The sequence below is a fragment of the Mustela lutreola genome, chromosome 7 (assembly GCF_030435805.1).
Source record: "Mustela lutreola isolate mMusLut2 chromosome 7, mMusLut2.pri, whole genome shotgun sequence".
In the NCBI taxonomy this organism is placed as follows: Eukaryota; Metazoa; Chordata; class Mammalia; order Carnivora; family Mustelidae; genus Mustela; species Mustela lutreola.
The window spans coordinates 144,763,187-144,785,246 of NC_081296.1; the positions used below are offsets into that span (position 1 = coordinate 144,763,187).

The following is a 22,060-nucleotide window of genomic DNA, read 5'->3' on the forward strand; positions in this document are numbered from 1 at the left end:
GTGTCCTTATAAGATGAAGAAATCAAGACAGAGAGACAGCAGGGATATTTATACACAGAGAGCAGCAGAGTAGTCAAGGGCAAGCCAAGGACAGAAGAAAGCAACGCAGTCTGCTCCCTGATGTTAGACTTCCAACTTCCAGAACGATGAGCAGATGAATTTCTGCCAGTCCCGGCAGATCTAGCAGACTAATATACATCCCTGTGCTTTAGATCTTAAGGCCATGTCCCCAGTACTGTCTGAAGCCCCAGACTAGAATATCCAACAGCCCTTGCTACAGCTACAAGCAAATATTCTGCAGGTTTGAGCAAACGTGCAAAGACAGGAATTGACTGAGGTCGGGGGTATCGGCTTAGCTAAAGTAGAGAGGACAGGCAAAGAAGTTTGGACAGGTAGATGGCAGTGAAAATTGTCAAGTGCTCAGAAGCAGTAGGGTTTACAGAGGCCACCAAAGAATTTCAGACCAAGTGACATTTGGGAAAGATTAATCATGGAAGTGTTACCTTTCCTTATTAGGAAGAGCTGTTAACATGGTTTGTTTTGCTTTGGTGTATTTTAATCCTCAAACCCACCAACCAAACATAGCTGACCGCAATAAACATTTGTTAATTTCAATTGACTCAGAGTCAACCCTTGGGAACAAAAGGGCAGGAGCCCTGGCCTGAATTGGCATTTTGCGGTTGTGTAAACAAACACCATTTTGTGTGCTAACCACCCGCAGGTAAAAAGGGACTAAGTTTGGGCCCATGGGGGTGGGATGTAGGGGGGAAACAAGGGTTTTGTCTGTGTCAGGTTAGGCATTGGGTCACTGATGGAGAAGGGGGACTTCATGCTTGAACACCCTCCCAAACGGGTAGCAATGAAAGAAGAAAAGAAAAGAAAGAGACACTCAGAGGAGATGAAGTGGGACTAGGAAGCAAGGTATACGTCCTTGAGAACTAGAAAGAGAACAGGAATGCAAAGCTTTAGTGAAATTTGATGGAACAACGGAGGGAGTTGGCCAAGCTCACAGATTAAAGACAGGGAACTGGATCCAGCTGGGGGGATGGCGGATGGGGGGGTCTGGGGGTGGGCTCAATTTGTGGAAGGAGTTGCGGGAAAAAATGGTCCATTGCTTGTGACTACAACTTTATCAAAGCCTTTGGGAAAGGGAGGTGGTGTGGTAGGGAGAACAGAGACTCTGCCACTGGCCCAAGGCCCTTCCTGCCCACTCTCTCTGTAGCCAGATTATGGTTTCCTTGGTGTCAACAGGAAACAAGAGCTCTAAAACCCAAGTGCAGGTCAAATGTCTGTTCTAGGCCCCTGGGGCCTATGTGGAAGCACCGGAAAAAATGCACAGAGATAGGAAGAGTGAGAAATGCAAACAGATGCAAAACCCCCCAAACCTCACATTTACTTTGGGTTCATGAACAAAATATAAGAAATACATGAATGCCATGCAGGAGAATCGACCTACTGGACGAAGGAACTTTCATTCCAGATGCAAAAGCTTTCTGAAACACTACACATGACAAACCTATGAAACAAGGACATCTAGGGAGCTCAAAGAGTTGAAGGGAAGCATTGCCTCTGCTACAAGAGGATATAACAGGATATAACAAAACAGGCAGAAATTAAACAAGACGGATGTGAGAAAGAAAAGAATGAAATCGTAGTGTCTGCTACACACAGCCCAACTTGTTTTCTCAAGAAGCCTCGCAAAGAGGGGCAAAATGTTTATTTTCACTAGAAATCAGTACAAAATAGACTAAACTTGAAAAAAATTAGAACAGCTCGGTATTGCTATTGATACAAATGTGCCAGAAAGGTACATGCTCCTCCATCTACAAAGCCATGAAGATGTTTGCATCTTTTGACTCAAAATAATTTCACATTGAGGCATTTACTCCATAGACACAAAAGCGAAAGGCTACAGGTACAGATTGGTCATCACCTAAGATGGCTGCTTTCTGAAAATGGTCTGAGTGTGCTTTGTAAGAATCATAACTTAATAAAGCATGGTATCAAATGAGGGGAAGAATACAGATTCATTAAAACAATTATGATGATTGCGTGAAAACATTTGAAGGATTTATGATGAAGAGGTTAAAGCCTAAAAATAGATTTTGCAAGGTGCTGGGTGGTTCAGTCAGTTAAGCGTCTGCCATCAGCTCAGGTCATGATCTCAGGGTCCTGGGATGGAGGCCCCCATCAGGCTCTGCGCTCAGGGAGGAGCCTGCTTGTCCCTCTCCCTCTTTGCTCTCTTTCTCTCTCAAATAAATAAATAAAATCTTCTAAAAAAGTAGATTTTGTTTTCCAGCTCTGATGGAGTAACTATCCAACTAATCATCCCACCGTAAACAACCAAAACACGAGACAAAATAGATAAGAAACTGTTTGTTTGGCATTGGACATTACGTAGTGCGAGCGTGCCAGCCCCGGGAGAAGGGGAACTTACAGGAAGAGCCCCATTATAACCCCAGCCCCTCCATAAGGACAGTTTCCCAACTGTGATGTGGCAAGCTGGAGTCTAAACAGACTGCAGAGCTCCTCTGATCCCGGGAGGCAGGAGCTGGAGAAGCTGAAGTGGTTGAAATCTGTGGGGCAAACATTCAGACAGGAGGGAGCTAGGGCAAGCATAAATCCATGTTCTGGGTCTTTACAAGTCCTTCAGTGAATATTGGGCTGCATGCTTGCGGGGTGAGAACACCGGACATCTCTAGGTAGTGGCCACGAGGGGCTGAAAGCAGAATAAAGGTCACATGATTGAGTCATGCTTGGAGAGTACTGGGGTTCCGGACCAGCCAGACCCCACAGTTAAAGAACAAGTAAAGCATATTGTAAAAATTGTAATGTCATTCAATGCAACAACTCGGAACACTTGGCTTTGTCAAACTAATTCATGAAGAAATAATCTATCAAGAGACCCGTAGCTATGAAAGAAGTTGAATTTGTAGGAAAAAACCTTCTCACAAAGAAAACCCCCGGTCCAGGTGGCTTCCTTCGTGAATACTGTGAAATACTTTAGAAAGAACGAATATCAACATTGCACAAACTCCTTCAGAAAGGAGAGGAAGAGGGAACTTTTTCCCCGTTTGTGTTATGAGGTTCGCTTTACCCTGATTCCAAAACAAACAAAGACATTTCCAGAAAAGAGAAGTACAGATAAAGATCCCTTGTAATTATAGATGCAAAAATACTTGAAAAAATTAACAGATCCAATCAGCAACATGTACAAGGGGGGGAAAAAGTCTCTTATATCATGACCAAGGCGGGGTTCATCCTAGGAAATCAAGTTTGATTTAACACTCAAAACGACCCAACCGTGTAGCCACTGTGAAAAACAGCTGGGCAGTTTCTTAAAGGGTTAAGCAGAGAACTACCAGACAACACAGCAATTCCATACCTGGGTGTCTGCTTAAGGGAAATGCACATGTTCACCCCAAAATTGACACATCAATGTTCATAGCAGCATTGTTCACAAAAGCCAAGAACAGCCTAAATGTCCATCAACTGGTGAGTGGATGAAATGGGTATATCCACACGATGGATAGACAATAGGAGGGACAAACTACTCGCATGTGTTACATCATGGAAAGAACCCTAAACTAGTATGCTAAGTGGAAGAAACCAGACACGAAAGACCACGTACGGTATGATTCCACGTGTAATGGAAAGGTCCAGAAAAAGCAAATATATTATGTAGATGAGTGGTTGCCTGGGAATGGAGGTGGGGGGGGATAGGGATTAACTGAAATGGGCTTGAAGAATCTTAACCAGGGGAATGAAGGTGACCTAACACTAATTCATCATCATGATTGCAGCACTCAATAATGCTACTAAGCATCATTGAGTCACATCCTTGAAAGGAGTGAATGTTATGTAAGTTTGAAGTTACTTGGAACTTATTTTTTTTTAATGGTATCTTCTTTTTTAAAAGATTTTATTTATTTATTTGACAGAGAGAGAGAGATCTCAGGTAGGCAGAGGGGCAGGCAGAGAGAGAGGGATGAAGCAGGCTCCCAGCTGAGCAGAGAGCCCGATGCCGGGCTCGATCCCAGGACCCTGAGATCATGACCTGAGGCGAAGGCAGAGGCTTAACCCACTGAGCCACCCAGGTATCCGACTTAGAACTTATTTTTAAAAATGAATGTATTGACTACATCAATAGAATGGAGAAAAACCATGTGGTTATCCTAATAAATACAGAAAAAACATTAGACAAGTTTCAACATTCATTTATAGTCTAAAATAAAAAATTTAAGAAGTGGGAAGAACCAACTCTATAGAAATCTAAGAGTAGAAAAAGCAAACTTCCTTAATCCTAATAGAGGGCATCGATGACAGGTCACAGATAGCATCATATTTTTTTTTAAAGATTTATTTATTTGACAGAGAGAGAGATCACAAGTAGGCAGAGAGGCAGGCAGAGAGAGGAAGGGAAGCAGGCTCCCTGATGAGGAGAGAGCCCGATGTGGGACTCCATCCCAGGACCCTGAGACCATGATCTGAGCCAAAGGCAGAGGCTTTAACCCACTGAGCCACCCAGGCGCCCCACAGGTAGCATCATATTTAATGGTCATCTTAACTCATAGTTGTTTATGGTGGACCAGAAGACTTACCAATAACATAGAGGTCAATGAACACTCATTTTGTATGTTATATGTATAATATACTGTATTCTTACAGTAAAGTAAGAGAGAGAAGAGGGGCACCTCGGTGGCTCAGTGGGTTAAAGCCTCTGCATTTGGCTCAGGTCATGATCCCAGGGTCCTGGGATCGAGCCCCACATCAGGCTCTCTGCTCAGCAGGGAGCCTTCTTCCTCCTTTCTCTCTCTCTGCCTGCCTCTCTGCCTACTTGTGTCCTCTCTCTGTCAAATAAATAAATAAAATCTTTTTTCAAAAAAAGTAAGAGAGAGAAGATATTTATTTTCTTTATTAAGAAAAGCATAAGGAAGAGGGTGCACTTTTAGTACTGTACTCTGTTTACACTCTACTCTGTTTAGTGAAAAAAAAAAAAACCCACATATAAGTGGACTTCCACAGTTCACAACCCTGTTGTTTAAGACTCAACTGTAAATCTCTAACTGAAAAATATAAACCTCAAACTACTTCACAGCATACATAAAATTTATTTGAACTGGAGCTTAGACTTAAAAGTTGAAACCATAAAACAGAAGCAAAAGTACTTATGACATTGTAGTAAGCCAAGATTTAAAGCACAAAAAGCACGAGCCATAAAACAATTGATAAATTGGACATCTTAAGAATTCAAAAGTCCAGGGCATCTGGGTGACTCAGTCAACTAAGTGTCCAACTCTTGATCTCAGTTCAGGTCATGATCTCAGGGTATGAGTTCGAGCCCCAGGTTGGGAGCCTACTTAAAAAGAAAAAAAAAATTTCAAACTTTTGACTCTTCAAAGGATATCATTAAAAAGGTAAGAAAACAAGCTACAGACCAGGAGAAAACACTTACAGTAGATAACATCCAACAAAGGATCTGTATTCGGGTTACACAAAGGACACCTGAAGCTCACTAATAAAAAATTTCAAAACAACCCAACTTAAAAGGGAATAGTGGAAGACATGAATAGAGACTTCACGAGATAAAATCTGTAAATGGCCAATAATTGAGAAGATCAAGTGTGGCAAGGACAAGGAGCAACTGGAATTGTCACGCACGACCGGCAGAGCATAAAATGGTGCAGATGTTTGGAAAACAATTAGGTAGTTCTCATAAATATATACTTGTTATGTACTCTAACAATTATACTTCTAGGTATTTACCAAAGATGAATATATATGTACACACACACCCAAAACAAACAACAACAGCAACAAAAACCTATACTTAAATGTTCCTACCAGCTTTCTTCAGAAAAGCCCCAAACTGGAAACAACTCAAATGTCCATCAGCTGGATAAACACAAGGTAGTATAGCCATAAAATGGACAATTACTCAGCAATACTGATGGGGTCCGTGATCAAAGGAGCGAGACTGATACAAAGTGAAGGTCAAGCAAAGCTTTATTTCGCACCAACACCAAGAATCAAACCGACCGGCCAGGGCGTCTCTTATGGAGAGAGCGACGACCGCCAGCCTCACAGACTAGCTTTTAGAGAGCAAAGGCCATGTGGTTGAGCCTGGCCAATGAGACTGTAACACACAGAGAAAGTTGCATAGTCATGCTAGGTCACACACAGGTGGCCAATTGAATTACAATTTACCCTATAGTAGCTGTTTGAACTAGCCTATCACTCTGGCCAGAACTGGTGCCCTAGTTTGGCGCCCAAAAGGCGGGGTTTACATTCTTGGGTGGTTATGGAGATAGTATGTGTCCTTTACTGATTGGATGTCTCCACCTGGCCTGACTTGTCCTTGCGTTCTGGACTCTGTTATCTCCACCTGACCTGACCTGTCCTTGTATTTGGGCTCTGTTATTAGGAACTGATCAACCATATTTCACTGGGTTTCCCAGACTTGCTTTTAAGTAAGTTCCCCTGGGGGAGGTGAGCAGGGTCAGTTTACGTTTTACTGTATAAACAACAAAATGGCTGTTTAAACGAGATGGAGTCGCTCTGGCTACGTAGGCCCCTACAAAACAAAGGAATGAACTACTGATACGTACCTCAGCATAGATGAACCTCAAAAACATTATCCTGGGAGAAAGAAGTCAGTCAAGAAAGGGTACCTGCTGAATGGCCATGGCATTCACAAGTTCTCAGAACAGAGTACGCTGAGTCTATAGAGATGAAAATCAGATGAGTGGTTATCTGAACAATGGGTGTGAATGGAATTCATACATACATACAGGGGAAAATTTTGGGGTGCTGGAAATGTTTTTCTCTCCATTTAAGTGGTTACCTGGTGTATACATTTGTCAAATTCATCAAGCTGTGAACATATTGCATATAGATCATACCCCAATAAGGTTGATTAAAAAATGGATTTTACCTGTGAGTTTTTGTTTCCTTAAGAAACCAGATAGAGGAATTTTACCTCATGGATGTCTCAGATGTTACTTATACAAACATCTGAAGATAATAAGAAGGAACAGGAAGGGTGGGGGGGAGAGGCAGGACCTTGACCATAACCTTGAAGGGTTTTGTGAGTCCTGCTAAGGTATCTGGACTCCATCCTGTGTTAGAGGCAGTGGGATGATAGCTAAGGTTTATGAGGTTTTTTTTTGAAATGTTCCATTTATATTATTGCCATATTTTTTCAAGGAAATGTATTTATTTTTAAATATAGGCCAGGGACCCTGAAGCTGACATGTTCTACTGGAGAGGTAAAAAAAATTAATACCTTAGCTGGATTAGCAGGTCATCTAAGCAAGTCTGTTTATCAGTATGTATTGATTCAGGTGTTTAATGTACAGTGCCTAATTTTATTTACACAAAAGTTCTAAAATATAAGCATATTATATCAGCTCTTACTACCTATCAAACCACCCCAAAAATAGTGGCTTAAAAAGAAGTCACCACTTATTTAACTCACTGTTCTGCATGTAGACAGATTGGGCTGGGCTCAGCTGGAAGTCTTCTAGACTCAGCTGTGTTCACTTACATCTCCATGCTTAGCTGCCAAGCAGACGGAGGCCAGCTGATCTGAACGGTCACTCCCAGAGAGGCTCCTTTCTGCTCCACATGCCTCTCATCCTCCAGTAAGCCATTCCATGTTTTCTCACATTGCAACTGGGCAGGGTTCGGAGAGAGAGCACACGTGGGCAAGCCTTCTTGAGCTTAGACTTGGAACTGGTGCCCATCATTCTTTGAGCCCAAGCAAATTAAAATGTCCACCCAGATTCAGAGGGATGAGAAATAGAAAATCCACCCCTTCTGGATGGATGCAGCTCATTGCTAAGGGTGAGGATTTAGGAAGGGTGGACGATTGTAACCATTTTTGCACCTAATGCAATTGCCATCGCCTTTTCATGTGAAAAAAAGGGGGGGGGAGGCTAGAGAAGTGAAGTGATTTTTCTATGGTCACGCAGTAAATGACAGGCTGCCAGGCTCCAATTCCAGACCAGTTCCACAACAAAATGTGAATCAGCGTGTTAACGTATAATATTTCATGCTATTGAAACCATGCTTCCCACAGAATCAACAGACTGGAAAATGAAGGAGCAAGAGGTTTAGGAGCAGTAATGATTTTAAATTTAAGAGTTTATTTCCTGAGACCTAAACAGAAAAGAATTTCACTTCTTTTCAGTAACATCAGTAATAATGTCCCCCCAAAATATTCCATTTGGCCCTAAAGGGGTTCAGAACAAGTGTCCCCACCATGTGCCACTTTGGCCTGAGGACTGTTATTAGCTGAAGTCATTAAGACCCGGCAGACTCAAGAAAACTTCTACCTCTCCCATAAACCTCCTAAAAGAATTCAGAGAAGGGGCCTGGTCCAGCAAGTGAGCTATTACCAAGAGCACCTCTTTTATCCAAATGACCTTTCTGTTCGGCAGGACAAACATCTAATTACCCAACATCTGCTCTTCTTACCGTCTTTTGAATCCCCCTCTTAGGAGCCTCCCGCCCCATCGCATCCTTAACTCACGATGGCACATAAGCCTCCATTGCCTGCTTGTCTTTGGGTCTCATAATCTTATTGGGCCCCATGGTTATGTAATTAAACTTAGTTTTCTCCTGTTAATCTGTTTTATGTTAATTTGGTTATTAGACCAGCCAAAGAATCTAGAAGGAGAGAAATAAAATGATTTTCTCCCCAACAGCCCTGTGTTTCCTTATCCTTCAGAAAAAGAGGAACACAAAAACACCTGTCTATTTACCAAAAGCTCTTTGGGGTATAAAAGCACACATCTGTAGATATAACCACAATGTTTTGAGGGGCCACAGTCAGTCTTGGGAAAAGGGGAGGGAGAAAAGCCCTCTTTCTGTAACTAAGCTACCAGTTCCTATGCAGGAATCTCAATATTTGGGCAAGAGATCACAGGGAAAATCCCCCATGATTAGAAACATTATCAGATTATTGCCCAAGCAAGCCAGTCTGGAACTGGGTAGATGAATGGACATTTAAGATCAAATGTCAGCAGGGGAGAGAGCTCATTAATCCTGAGACCCCAACAATGGGTTGGAGCTAAGAGAGAACAATGGCAGGACAAGCTCATGGACTACTCTAGAGTCATTGGCTGGGGACGGAGCAGCCAGGCCAGTGCAGGAAGTGGAGCTGGACTGCGGGAAATGGGAACTGGAAATGTACACATATACATTGACAAAGGGAGGAAGCGGCTGCAGAGAAGTAGGACTAGTTAGAGCTAGGAGGTCTCGGCTATCAAGTTGCTGAGGTATGAGAGCTTGGCATAGCTATTTACTGTCACACCCCCAAATTCGAATGAGCCAATCCTTCTGACCAAAATAAATGGGATGATGCAGAGATCTTCAAACCTGCCCAATCAGGGGGTTCCCCTGGAGAGCTTATGCACAGTACACCTTCCTGGGCTCCTGCCTGGAAATCCTGATTACTGTCCGTTATGGCGGGGTGGGGAGGGAACCAGGAATCTGTGTTTTTAACAAAAGCTCCGGATGGTCCTGAGGCTGAGACAAGCGTGGAATATGAATGTGCAGTTGTGCAGAGCTTTCTAACTTTTATCTCAGTGGGGCACACATTAGAAATACTTGGGGTGCGTATGGGAGGGCACTCTTCTTGATGGAAGGCAACAGCCTCAGGTGCTCTGGCCCCCTGAGGGTTGGGATAATCAGGATCTTAGTGCTCCTCAACGGGTGTAATAGTCAAAATACAGAGTCATAATAGAGACAGCGTCTGATGCAGGAGGCTCCCTGCTTCGCCTGGGTCTGCCTTTTACGCTGTGTGAGAGTCTGGAAGATTCCAGGGAAGGATCTAGGGCAGCAGGCTAAGGCAGGAGGCCTTGGAAGGCTTAGGGCCTTTGCTATTTGTTACCTTATAAGGAAGAAGTTCAACATTAATAATAGCACTGCCTGACATGCATTCGCTGGGTGCCATTTGGGAGATTTCAATGTTCTGGAAAGGGTTTGGTATTTGGATTCCCACACAGGCACCACCATGGACTAACTATGAGCGCTGGCCCCGTGTAAACCACCATTTCCTCATCTGCAGAAGAGGGTGACCATGAGTCCTCACTCGTAGGACTGTCAGGATCATCAAATACACAGAGTAGCCCTTGGTACTTTCGTTCAGACCGAACCCACGGCACAGGCTCTGGCTCCTCTTTTCAATCACGAAATCTAAAGATGCTACAGGCACCTCAGTTTAAATGTTGTTTGGGATTTTCCTTCTGTTTGTGTTTTCAAGTTGAAGGGGAGCAGACTTTGCAACCACAGTCTACGCCTCTTTGGTGTAAGGATTGTTTTCAGCTGGTTATTTTCAAGAAACAGCAGATACAGGAGACACTTAGAAAACTGAGTAGAAGTTACCGTTTTGTGAGAGAAATGAGCATTTGTAAGGGAAGTCTCCGTTTGGGGCCACTTAAATCTGCACAGCAACCTTACCCTTGTGGATTTTAATTTTCCTGGTCACCTCCCATCACTGCCCCCCCCCCACATCTTCTTTGGGCTGTAGCTAGAGATGGTATTTAAAGTGGTAGCTTAGGAGCGCCTGTGTGGCTCAGTCAGTTAAGCATATGACTCTTGATTTCATCTCGGGTCATGATCTCAGGGCCATGGGATCGAGCCCCAAGTTGGGCTCTGCATGGGGTATGAAGTCTGCTAAAGATTCTCTTTCTCCCTCTCCCTCTGCGCTTCTCCTCCTGATCTCACACTCTCTCTCTCTCTCTCTCTCTCAAAAAAAAAAAAAGGCAGTGGCTAGGGCCATTTTGGGGAGTTACTCAGTTTTCTTGGTATTTCCCATGCATACAGGAGGGATACATGTCAGTAAACTTCTGTTCCTCCCCCTCCGTTAATCCATTTTTTAATTTCAAGGGACCTCAGCCAAGAACCTGGAAGGGTAGAGGAAAAATTATTTTTCCTACCCCAGAAAGTAAGTGAAATGTTCTAAAAGTTCACATGCAGGTCCACAATATCTTATCTGCAATGCCAAAGTCCAAAAAAACTGTGAATTCCAGAGGCTTCCCATATTTGGTGGAACAATTTGACCTGACCTGAAACCCTTTCCAAGAAAACCCTGACATAGGCTTTGCTCATATGGTTTACTCCAGAAATGCTAGTGTTCCATTTTGAGGTGTTCCTCAAACTCCCCTAGGGTTCTGACATAAGGTACGATATATGCACAGTGTTTTCTTTCTAAAATCTGGAAAGTAAAGAATTCTGGAATAATTGATCCTAAGGGGAGGTGTTTTTACTCATAAGACTTCCGACATAAAAAATGTGGGGTGTTTTTCCTCACATCAACCAATTCGCCAACTCTCCAGATACTAAGTGGGTGTCCTACAACTTAATCGTGACTCCAGCTACCCCAAATCAGCTTCAGATCCACAAGTTTAGGGGCCAGTTCCACAAGACTACCCCCACTTCAGACACCAGTCCCAAGTATTGGGTCCCCAAGTAACCTACACTTCTATCCATCTTGGCTACAACCTCCCCTCCCTTTCAGGTTTGGTAGTTTTCTAGAACAGCTCACAGAACTCCACAAAACACATTACTGGTTTTATTACCAGTTTATTATAAAGTATATAAATGAACAACCACATGAAAATGTACATAGGGTAAGATCCAGAAGGGTCTGGAGCACAGGAGTTTCTGCCTCCATGGAGTTCAGAGTTCAGCACCTTCCCAGCATGTACGTAGGCTCCCCAACTTGGTAACTCCCCAAACTCCATCATTTAGGGGGTTCTGTGGAGGTTCCATTACATAGGCACAGTTGATAAAATCATTGGCTGTTGGTGATTGGACTCAGTCTCCAGCCTCTCTCACCTACTGGAGGTCTGAGAGTAGGGCTGAAACCTCCAACCTTCTAATCACAGGGCTGATTCCTCAGGCAACCAGCATCCATCCTGAGGCTACCCAGGGGCCCACTAAGAGTCACCGCTTTAGCATAAACTCAGGTAAGGTTGAAAGGGGCTTGTTATTTATAACAAAAGACACTCTTATCACTGAGGAAATGCCAAGAGTATTAGAAGCTCTGTGTCAGGAACCAGAGACAAAGACCAAATATATATTTCCCATTATGTCACATAGGGATTTCTGAGAAGGGACTATAACCTGTCTTCCTCCCTCCCCTTCCCCCAACTAAAAGTCACAGAATTGTTAGCCATTGAGGAGGTTTCTAAGATGCTTTGCAATGGTGTCAGGATCTCTTCAATCATATCTCCTGTAAAGAAATCCTAACTTCTTGTAATTATGGACCTTGAAAATAAAATAACATGGTGTTTCGCCACAAAATTGGTTTATTCTGGAATAGCAGAGAAACTGCAGTCAGAGACACCTATGACAACCTGTAGGCAAGTCCAGAGGAAAAAAGAGAGGAACATTACCTTCTAGGAAAAAAGGAAGAAGCTGGGAGGGGTTGCTTGGAAGAAAAGTCCATTGGAGGAAAGTGAGAGTTCAGGGTGGTGATGGCTTCTCATTGGCTGGGTTGTGGCTGTGGCAGATGCTCACTGACTGGGCTATTGCTGGACAAGCAGAAAATCTTCCTGCTTCCTGTTGGGTCTACAATTGATGGTGAATTAGTGGGGCATGAGAGCTCCCTCTTTTGGCCCCCCCAACTCTATTTTAAATGAAGTTTCCTGTATTCAGTTGCACAGAGTCTTTCAGAACCAGGGACCTCAGTTTTTAAGTCCTAGAAAGTCATTCCATCATGGATCACTTCCTCTTTTCAGAGGACTTCCGGAGTCTGCACCAAATCTGTTTCCTTTGTCCACCCCTACCTCTCTCCCCTCCTGCCAGTTGTCCCTGTCCTGCTACCTGTAGCCCAGAGAATCTAGCAAGCCCTCTTCAGCCAGGTCCAGCTCTGAGGGCCAGCCATATAATTCTGGGGCCAAGGACAAAATGAAAATATGGGGTGCTGGAACAAAAAAAAAAAAAAAAAGGACAAAATGCCACTGAAAGGATTAAAAATATAAAGCTTTTTCCTTTCTTCCACAGTCACTCTCTCTCAATTTGTCATGATGGCTTTTTGTTTTGTTTTGTTTTGTCTTGCTTTTATTTTTTTTAAGCAGGCCCCACACCTAGTATGGCAGAATGTGTGCCTACTGAGAAATAGGACAAGAGCAAGAGTTGATTTTGTGCAGTGTCTCAAATGTTCTGGTAAGAACAAAATATACATGTACAGACTGGCCATGAAGTGCACACTGTGTCATTTTCCAGATTGGGTTACAGGAGCCTGCCTCTTTGGTCTGGGGCTCTCTCTCCTCCCTCACTCTGAAGGAAGCCAGCCACTGTGCTGTGAGCAGCCTGATAGAAAGGGTCCTGTGGTAAGACACTGACAACAGGTGAGTGAGCTTGTGAGTGGATTCTCCAGCCCCAGTCAAGCCTTCGGTTGACTGCAGCCCTGACTGACAGCTTGACTGCCGCTTCCAGAGAGACGCTGAGCCAAATGACCCAACTGAGCCCCTTCCAGATTCACTGATAGGAAAGGAAAGGGAACCATGGGTGCCTGTCTCCTTTCCCTTCTACTGGAACTCCCTTGTCTATGTTCTGATTTCCAAGGACGTTCTGGTTGGAAAGTGTCATAGCTCCCCTCTTATTGGGTTGCGCCTGTAACACACTTACCTTGTACTCACTTTGAGCCTCCCTGGACTCTTGCACAACATGAGTCTATAGGGCATCTTGAACACTAACGTGTGAGTAGGGAGCAAGGAATGGGGACATGCCTATTGTGTGTATTTCTTTTATTCATATACAAGCTCCAGGGCCCCATTAGATTTCACTTACCAAATACAAGTTTAAAGATAAAATTATAAGTTCAAGACAGCCCCAGCAGAGCATTAGGCCAGGCCCTTCTGACCACGGGACCTTGTGGTGCCTGCACAGTTCACAAAACCATGAGGCTAGGCCTTCTGCAGGTGAGGTCTACAGATTGGGTCCTCCTGCCTGTTCTATGTTTGGACCATCCAAGTTTAGGACCCCCAAGAGAGACAACATCTAAGCCACCTAAGGGTTCTAAGCTGGAAGGAGTTCACCTATGCAGTTTTTAATGAAGAAAAATGGCTTCCTGTGCTGGTCCCAACACCAGGGGCATTTTGCAGATTTTCAAGAGGTTGTGCAAGACAAAGTCTCAAAAGCACTGGTTGTATTTAGAAATATGCAGGTCACCTTGATAAGAGCCATTTCAGTGGAACGTGAGGGAAAGGCAAGAGCCAGAGCATCGTCTGATCAATGAGTGAGGATGAGGAAGAGGAGTCTTGGGGGGATAGGTAATGAGCAGGAGAGAAAAAGCTGTGGTGGGGGAGGCATGAGTTCAGGAGAGAGGTTTGCAAAAATAAGAGAGAGTCAAGCACTGTTGGTGCTGCTGGGAAGAAACTGATAGGGAGATTAGTATGGGGCCACTGAAGACCCAGGGGAGGCAGGAGACACAGACGAGGCTGAGGCTGGTGAGAATCTGTACATCTGAGACAACAACCAAGAATTCCATGCTCCCCCATGGAACTGCTCTTTCACTGGGGTCTGTAAAGTCCAGTCTGAGGACAGGATCCACACCTCACAGTCAACTACAAAATCACTCAACAAGCCATGGAATGGGGATTCCAGAGATCACGTGGGAAAGCGAGGAGAAAAGAGAGTGGTGAGGCAGGAAATGCTCTGTGTGTGTGTACATGTATGTGTGTATGCACATGTGTCTGTATATTAGTCTGCATGGGAATAAAAATACAGTGAAGCAAAACAGCAGGAAGGACAGACAGGACGGCGAGTGGAATGTGAATTGAGCCAGCTTCACTCTCCATAGCCCTTGTCTCACTTTTAAGGTCCTACCTCCAATGTTGGGGACCAGCAAGCCAGATCAGTGGGACCCTGGACTGACTACTCTGGAGCTTTCCTTCAAGCCAAAGCCCAGCCTGTCCAGATTTGTGATCTGCCCTTCAGCCAAATCTGCAAAGAAGTTGTAGGGGAACATGGAACCTTGTCAGGAGGCCAAGCCCTGTCCCAGCTCAGTCAACATCTGTGTCATCTTGAGGGCAGCCTTACACCTGTCTGGGTTTCTGTTTCCTCATGTCTAAAATAGAAGGTGCATGGATAGGCAACAGACCCAAGGCTCCATTCAGCTCTTCAGCTCTCAGGTTAAAACTATTGTAACCCGGGGCGCCTGGGTGGCTCGGTGGGTTAAAGCCTCTGCCTTCGGTTCAGGTCGTGATCCCAGAGTCCTGGGATCGAGCCCCGCATCGGGCTCTCTGCTCAGCGGGGAGCCTGCATCCTCCTCTCTCTCTCTCTCTGCCTGCCTCTCTGCCTACTTGTGATCTCTGTCTGTCAAGTAAATAAAAAAAAAAAAAAAGACTAGCCTAACGGTAATATTAGAATTTAAAAAAAAAAAAAAAAAAAAAAAAAAAACAAAACTATTGTAACCCAACCAAAAAATGGGCAAAGGCCATGAAGAGACATTTCTCCAAATGGTGACAAGCATAAGAAAAGATGCTCAACCTCATTAATCATTATGGAAAGGCAAATCAAAACTGAGGTGAGATGCTTCACACCCAGTAGAACAGCTAATTTAAAAAAAAAAAAAAAAAACCTAAAAATAACAAAGTTGGCAAGGATGTGAAGAATTTGGAATCTTGGGCGCCTGGGTGGCTCAGTGGGGTAAGCCGCTGCCTTCGGCTCAGGTCATGATCTCAGGGTCCTGGGATCGAGTCCCACATCAGGCTCTCTGCTCAGCAGGGAGCCTGCTTCCTCCTCTCTCTCTGCCTGCCTCTCTGCCTACTTGTGATCTCTCTCTGTCAAATAAATAAATAAAATCTTAAAAAAAAAATTTAAGAATTTGGAATCTTTGGGTACTGCTGATGCAGAAGTAAAACGATACAGCTACTGCAGGAACCAAGCCAATGGTCCCTCAAGAAGTTGCACATAGAATTCCCACATAAGCTTGCCATTCTTCTGGGTGCATACCTAAAAGAATTGAAAACAGGCGCTCACATAGGTACTTAAACATGAATAGGTACAGCAGCACTATTCACAGCCAAGGCAGGGGAACAACTCAAATATCCACTAATAGGTGAATGGATAAACAACACGGAACATCATTCATCCGCAGAAAGAATGAAGTGCTAGGACGTTAAGCTTAGTGAAACAAGTCAGCCAGAGAAAGACCAACACCACATGATCTAATTTCTGTGGAGAAGCTTAAACAAAAGCAAACCAAACTCACAAGTACAGAGGCTAGATTGGTGGTGGCCAGAGGTGGCGGCAGGAATGGGAAGGGGTGGGCAAAATGGGTGAAGGGAATCAAAAGCTACAAATCTCCGGGTGTAAAGTAAAGAAGTCCTAGGGATATGACGTACAGCGTGGTGAATTTAGTTAATAACACTCTGGATCACATTTGAAACTTAAGAGAGTAGATCTTAAAAGTTCTCACCACTAGGTAGAGAAGACGGTTGCATAGCAATGTGAATGTACTAAACATCACTGAATTGTACACTTCAAAACGGCTAATTTTATATTACTGTGCACCTTACCGTAATTAAAAGAAAGGGGAAGAGGTGACCCTAGGATCTCTTCATGGGAGAAGAAAACCCCCTATGAGTACTTGAAGTCACTCTTCTGAAACGAGTCACAGCCCCTCCAGGCTGCCCATCTCCCTCCTCACATCTGATTAATGGGCTTGGAGTCCACAGCACAAGACACAATGTCTCTTCCTTAATGACCAGCCCCAAAGGTCTGCCTTCCCCCTTCCCCAGTTCCATCCCCAGATATCTGGAAGACGCCCTTCCCTTGGTGAGTAAAAGAGAGCCACTTCCCCAGCACCTATTTTGGGAACTAGCCTGGAGCATGGAAAAACAACCACCATATAGGGAGACATTCTGCTGTGAAAGCCTCCGACTTACCAGAGGTGGAAGGTGGAGCCTCTCCCCGGAGCCTGAAGGGCTGAGGAAACAGACACTTCAAAGGTTGGCAGAGGCTGCTGTCCAGGTTTCCTGTGGCCTGAGAAGAGGCGCACAGTCCCTGGCTTTGTCTCGCCCAGATGGACCTGGGTGTGTGGGATTAGTCATACTCTGGCTCACTTTACAAAGGAGGGGACTCTTGGACAAATTGATTCTCAACCTGTTCTCCTAAAGAACTGTGGGGAATCGGTTATTTTCAACCTCTCTTGGGAATGCAAATGTTAGGCTAGATGGAGGAGGGAGTGAAAGGACAAAAAGCCTTAAATTAGGACCGTATGGGGGATGGGGCTGAGCTGGAATTGCCCGGTAAGTCACCAGTGACTTTGGGCAAATGATTTCACTGCTAATTTAAATGGAGGGGTTTGCCTTACACCAGGGAAAATGAAAGAAATCAATTAAGTTCTGTTGCAGATAAGTTTGCAGTTCAATATATGCAGACCTGTGTCACTGTGGGTGCTGAAACTTCCATGACTTCTGGGAAGAGCAATACCTCTGTGACCTAGTCTCCAGGTTATGGTAACTGAAGGCTCTTGGGGTCAATGTGGTCACAAAATATAACACCAATAAGCAATAAAAGTTGACTTCAAGACAATGATACATAGCAGTGCCTGGGTGGCTCAGTCAGTTTAGCATCTGCCTTTGGCTTAGGTCATGATCCCAGGGTCCTGGGATTGAACCCTACATCCCATTGAGCAGGGAGTCTGCCTCTCCCTCTCCCTCTGCTCCTTCCCCTGTGCGCTCTTTCTCTCTTTCTCTCTCTCTCTCTCAAATAAATGAATAAAAAGATAACCTTATATAGTGAGAAGGGGGAAAAAAAGACAATGTTCTGTAGTGAGAAGAAAAAAAAGACAATATTGGGTAGTGAGAAAAACACTGGAGTCCATCAGACGTGGGTTTGTACCAGTTGTGTGGCCTTAATTTCTCCCTCTGTAAAATAGAACACACACACAGATACCTGTTAGAGTTGTGGATATGAGAAAGCATGAATGTCATATGTCTAGAATACAGTAGGCTGTCAATAAATAATGGTTGTTATTTCTCTGACAAGCCTCCCACCTTCTATTGAGGTTGAGTTTTTCTCCTAGAGACCAATCAGACCATTATATGCCCAGTGCCTGGAGACAGATCCTCATCTGGACCTCCAGACATGTCAGAAGTGTAGGATGAAGAGATATTAAGATATCCCTTCTGGCACCCCTTCTCTCTGTACTAAAAGCCAAAACACATATCATTATTAATTCCACTCCTAAGAATGTATTAAAAGGAAAAAACTGGTGGAAAATGAAAAGACCACTCATACAGGTGTTTTTCAGAAAGTTGTTTATGATACACAACAGAAACATATTCTACTAGAAGGCCTCGGAAGATGACTCATTGATACCATGGCATATCACGTCAAATGATCAATGCTGTATTGTAGAGAGATGACAACATGTAAATACAGTGACGTAAAATTTAAGAAATTGACCTCAAAATCACACACACTTTAGAATAATAACTATTCAGCTTATAGCCAAATAGTGGAAGGGCCCAAGGAGAAATGCAATGAGATTAGGGTTCAATCTTTTTGATGCCATACAGCGATTTAATATCAAATATTCTTTTAATTATCTTCTTCCTTTTTTTTAAAGATTTATTTATTTATGTATTTGAGAGAAAGAGCACAAGAGTGAGTGGGAAGAGAGGCGGAGGGAGAGGGAGAGAGAGAGAATCCCAAGCAGATTCCCTGCTGAGTGTGGAGCCCAAAGTGGGGCTCAACCCAACAACCCTGAGATCGTGGCCTGAGCCGAAATCAAAGAGTCAGATGCTCAACTGACTGAGCCACCCAGGCGTCCCTTTAATTATCTTTTCTAACGATGTGGTTGAATAGATGATTTCTGAGACTTCCTTCCTCTCTAGGGCTCTTTGGCCCCCTGCTTGAGCAAGCTGCCTATAGATTTATCTCAACTTGTGTTTCCTCGTCTGTAAAATTAGATAGTACTTCTCTAGTTTCAAATTCTGAGATCCACCTGTGCTCACTGTGGCTGCAAAATAAATTACCCCAAAACTCAGAAGCTTCAACAATGAGGACTTATTGTCTCATGCAGTTTCTGAGGGTCAGAATCTGGAAGGGGCTCGGCTGGGTTGTTGGGCTTGGCGTCTCTCTGGAAGGGGCAGTCAAGTTCTCAGTCAGGGCTGCAGTCAACAGAAAGTTTGACTGGGGCTGGAGAATCCCCTCACATGCTGTCAGTGTCTGGCCACAGGGGTCTCTCTGTGGGATTGCTCATGGCATGGTTGCTAGCTACCCTCAGAGGGAGTGACTCCAGAAAGAGAGCCCGAGATGGAAGCTGAGGGCTAATAATCTGATCTGGGAAGGGACATGCCATCACTCTGCCATATGCTATTGGTCACACAGAGCAGCGCTGAGACTCTGGGAGGGAACTACTCAAGGGTGTGAACACCAGAAGGTAAGACTCACTGGGACTAGTGAGGGCTGGGTATGATATCATAAGACAAAATTGCACCCTGCCCGCACACTCCCACATACCGCCCACATATCAGGCTTCACATTGCCCACCACACTCCACCTAGCAGGTGGTCAAGAAATCCTTATTGACTAAGGGAAGACATGATTTTCTGCATTTATTAAAGGCTTGTGAGGAGTAGAGACAATATACAAAATTCCTGGCTTATCAAATGCACCCCATGGAGAGGCAGACACCCCTGTCCATCTCCATACAAATGAAATTGCAGCTCACTCTATGAAGGGTCACAAGCTGGCAAGGTAGCAGAGCTTGGGTCCAAACCCAGGTAGACCTACCTGACTCTGAAGCCCATGCTATTTTTATTCTTCACTATATGTCGCTGAATTCATACACACACACACACACACACACACACACACACAGAACAATCTCTCTTTCAGGCCTATGATTAATTTTCAGGTGACTCAGGGGCAGAACTTTCAAAACCCATTGCACGTGTGGGACCCATCTGTTAGATTCCCTCTTTCCCATGTGCCTTCCCACGCCCTTACCCACTGCCAGAGATGAGCTGATAAACACTTCATGACCAGCTCTGTGGGAAAAAAGACATGCTGATCTGTAGCCATTGCTGGTGGCCATGGTGTAAATATTCCCACCAAGGCCACCTTCGCCTGACGTCACGGAGCACAGAGCTGGGAAGAGAAGCACCATACACTGCTGTGAACCTGTAAGAGCCAGCTCCAGCCCACCACCTGGTCCTCAAGTATATGAAACTTCCAGAAAGAACAGAGAATGGCTCTCAACCCTATTTAGACCTGTTAAAAGGTTACTGCCTTTCTAGTTTTCCTGCTCTGCCTCTTCCTGTACAAGCCACCTGGTCTATGGATGTGTACATGGAGTCTGGAGCCTACAGTCAAGCTGGTTCTGAATTTGCCTCCCCTGAGCCTTGTCCATACCAGCAGCTCTGACCCAGGGCTTGTGTATGTATGACTTGGAGGTATAGACCTATCTATTGACCTTTCCCATAGGAGGTTCTAGAGAAGACCATCAATGTCTTAGCTTGACCCTTCCCATAGGAGGTTCTAGAGAAGACCATCGATGTCCTAGCTTGACCCTTCCCATAGGAGGTTCTAGAGAAGACCATCGATGTCCTAGCTTGACCCTTCCCATAGGAGGTTCTAGAGAAGACCATCGATGTCCTAGCTTGACCCTTCCCATAGGAGGTTCTAGAGAAGACCACCGATGTTCTAGTTATCCCCATCCCCACTCCTTTTATACTGCCAGCTGCTGCAGGCTCAGTGGGAGTACTCAAACTTCTTTTGTGGGAGGCTGGGGGGGGCATTCATTATTAGACATCCTAATGTCAGAGCAGATGAGAGTGCACAGCCACACAGAGTACAAAGCTCACCGAGCTTTGTGCTGGCAGTGAGTCTTACCTTCTACCCATCAAACCCACAGGACCATGAGCATGGGGTGTAAGGAGTACTTTCTCTTCCTATTCAACTCACCTCACTCTGTCTCCTTAATACACATGGGTCTCTCTGTGTTTCTACTGGGAAACTCCAGTAGGCAAACCCATTACAGACACTAAAGAACTGAACCCCTTTTCTATTCTCTTAATCCCCTCACTCCCCTCCCCAGGGTCCTGCCTCTTTGAATCTCTGGTCAGTCTTAGTGCCGTTTGGTTCCAGTTTCAAGAGAGACAAACCTCCAAGTTCTGTCTGTGGAACATCTGAAAGAAACCCCGACCCAGCATGGGTCTCCTGAGAGTGCCATGAGCTCACTGGGAGAGTCCTTCCTTGGGTTCCATGACTGAGTGTCCCAGCCTGGGCACAGAGAAGGTCTTGAGAAGACGGTGCAGTGGGATCCTGATCCTGGTGCCCAATCGCTGTGCTGCTCAGATTGTGGACAGATCCTTCTGCTTTGCCAGCAGCTCCCAAGAACATTTATCTCTTTCTAAGACTCAACGAAGTGCCCCCAGAAGTCGCATTTTGGAAACTGAATCAATTTAGACAAAAGCAATTAGAGCCTAGACTTGGGCAGATCTGGGGAATGGACCAAACCCCAGTGGAGGAGACAGACTAGCAGAGGAAGGAGGATGTCTTGGGATGGATGAAACAGGCAGAGGGCCAAGGAGAAAAAACTAGGGTGGCTGGTCCACGTCTCCAGCCAAGACCAATCGCTGTCCTCATTATTTTAAAAATGTGTCCAGGATTTTGTTTTAATCAGATATGGCAAGGTGACCAATGCAGAGACAAGTGCCTCAGAAGAATTGGCCATGACTTATAATCCCCAAGAGAGAGGGGCATACCAGTCATGTCACCCAGGGCCATGGGGGGAAACAGCAGGGTCAGTCGGGAGGTAGGAGTGAAGGGTGAGCATGGACCTGAGACTTCACTGTGGTTCTTGTAGGACAGAATGGGTGAGGCAGGGTGGATAAGTTGAGTTGGTTTAGGATTGGATAGTTTGGATAATTCTAGCAGGCTCTGGGCCACAAGGGTGGTCCCTGATGGTTCAGAACCAGCCCTGAGTGATTTAGGGCAAAGGGTAGATTGACTTGGTGTATGAGTTTGATAAAGCAGGTGGGCAGGAGTATGGGCTTTTAACTCATGGGCAAGTCATTAGCTGTCTTGA

General features: G+C 44.7%; 1 long non-coding RNA gene across 1 annotated transcript; it reads right to left on the bottom strand.

The window, feature by feature from the left end:
- Positions 1 to 5,105: 5,105 nt before the first annotated feature.
- Positions 5,106 to 17,174, bottom strand: LOC131835393 (uncharacterized). The gene is made up of 4 exons (XR_009355175.1): positions 16,905 to 17,174; positions 12,405 to 12,579; positions 6,609 to 6,722; positions 5,106 to 5,359 (listed from the first exon to the last, which is right to left on the bottom strand). It is a non-coding gene; the product is annotated as an uncharacterized LOC131835393 (long non-coding RNA).
- Between the last annotated feature and the right edge of the window lie 4,886 nt (positions 17,175 to 22,060).